The sequence below is a fragment of the Sinocyclocheilus grahami genome, unplaced genomic scaffold (assembly GCF_001515645.1).
Source record: "Sinocyclocheilus grahami isolate Dianchi unplaced genomic scaffold, SAMN03320097.WGS_v1.1 scaffold637.1, whole genome shotgun sequence".
NCBI lineage: Eukaryota > Metazoa > Chordata > Actinopteri > Cypriniformes > Cyprinidae > Sinocyclocheilus > Sinocyclocheilus grahami.
Genome location: NW_015505816.1, coordinates 616,109 through 618,205, shown reverse-complemented (window position 1 = coordinate 618,205; position 2,097 = coordinate 616,109). Strand labels below are relative to the sequence as shown.

The 2,097-nt window shown below is 36.2% G+C and overlaps 1 pseudogene; it reads left to right on the top strand.

Moving 5' to 3' along the window:
• LOC107558227 (transcription factor GATA-5-like) overlaps window positions 1-1,978 on the top strand; it is a 7,757-nt pseudogene extending 5,779 nt beyond the window's left edge.
• The last annotated feature ends 119 nt before the right edge of the window (window positions 1,979-2,097 follow it).

The following is a 2,097-nucleotide window of genomic DNA, read 5'->3' as shown; positions in this document are numbered from 1 at the left end:
GTTCAGGACATGTGGACATCAAATATGAAGACTACATATACACCCCGACGTCAATCGCCCCACAGAATTCCTGGTGTGCGCTGTCCCAAGCGTGATGTGAGACCTACTACCTTCTCTAAACCTCTCCAGTGCATTCTGGGAGAAAAGACTTTTAACAAGATCTACCTAATAGAACCTTTACACAAATGTAGAGAGACGGAGCTTAGGAATGCCAGAGATTGACTGTAATGTGTGCTACTTTGCCTCGTTGATTTATCGTGGCATATCTGTCTGTGATGTCACGGCCAATTCTGCCAAAATACAGCGGGCGACAAGCAGCGACTTGGCAACAGCTCTCAAGTTCCTTAAGCAATGATCGGGAGGACAAAAAACATGCTTTTTATGGCTTCTGAACATGTTTCATGGCTTAGATGTTAATGATTAACTTTTAAGATACATTATTTATGTTGAGATAAGAATGGTGGAGGCACACAAGTCTCTCCCATAATTCCCCTTATCCTTCAGGGAATGCGTCTTTATGGTCGTTATGACTTTAGATCGCATACTTTCCCTGGATGAGGCTTTTAAAAGTTTCATTGTTGTCTTTGCTGATTCCAGACACTTTTAATGCTGTATTGTATTCCTCCGATGATCCGAAGTGCAATGACCCTCGCTTTTCAGCAAATTTTGAAAAGGGGCACATTTATATTAATTGTTTGAAATTTTGTTGTTTGTTTTGTTTGAATATGTTAATCTAAATTTATTTGCTGTATTTTGTTGATATATATTGGAATTATATCATTGTTTTATTGCATATAAAATTACCAAACATCTGCTTTGCGTCCGCACTTGTTTGTAGAAATATTGTAATTCTCCTTTAATTTTTTCTACGCTATGAAAATGTTTTTTTTAAATGCATTTAAAATGTTTTTGGGTTTCAAACCATAATTAATGGAAAAAAGTTCAGAACTATGTAGATAAAAAAAGCAACTTTTTAAAGGTTATTGATGGTCAAACAGTGTGTTTTATAAGATTATCATATTTTGACATCAATATCATCCTGTTTTTTATTATAATGAGGACTGTGGGATGATTTCCATGGATTTATATTTGTTTTGTTTTTCAGTGTCCACAAACCGCTCTGTGGATTTAAAATAATATACTAATGCACTCTCATGGCAATACATAAATTTTTTCTTTCTTTTTTTGCCAAATTGGTGGCTAATTCATATGAATACATTTGTATCTCATTCGTACATTTTTTTTGTTTTTGTATGATCTGCCTACACCCCACTGACATTTTAGGTTTGGGGTAGAATTTCATGCTTTTTTCTGAAAATCATATGTTTTTGTATGAATCACATCTTATTAATACATACCAAATTGCCACCTCGTAAAATACTTAAATTTTCTCATGAGAACAGGTTGAATATGAGTATTATTTCACTTAATTATCTCTCAGAATATTTGAAGATTTGTATTTTTTGCTTTATTCCCACACAAAAAAATAGACCAAACGTCCCATTCTTGTTTTGTTTTCAAAGGTGGTTGTTAAAAGTGTTAATTTTTAAAACGTCCTGACTTTATACTGCCAAGATGTAGGCCATATACGAATTGTATATGAATGCTTTGATGTTTATGACCTTATATAGTTCTTCTGTGTAACCTGTATCCTCGTAGATGTTTGTGTGAATGACTCTCGGTGTCTGAGCGTACCTCTCTCCGCAGAGTGTTGGCGATCAAAGGTTGAGTTCCAGCTTGGCTTTATGGTGCTAAGGTTTTGGGTTGGGCTACAACATGTTGGCTCTATGCAGGCACGTCAACATGTAGCCCACCTGCTTTACAGAGAGGCTCCGCCATCCACCTTTATTGCTATTGGCCAAATTAGCTTGTGTTATCTCTTGGTGTCTTAGTTTTTGTTGCCCAGGTGATGAGGTGCAGGGTCAAGAAACTGTTGCATCAGATTCATAACCTTAACCTCAGGAGTAGTGCTTCATAAGCAATATTACATCCACTGTTTTTTAAATGCCAGTGCCATCATCATCACCATCACACAACTCACTGATATGAATAACTGTCACTTCTAAAATGAGTCTACTACTGAGCGCAGTGATTGGC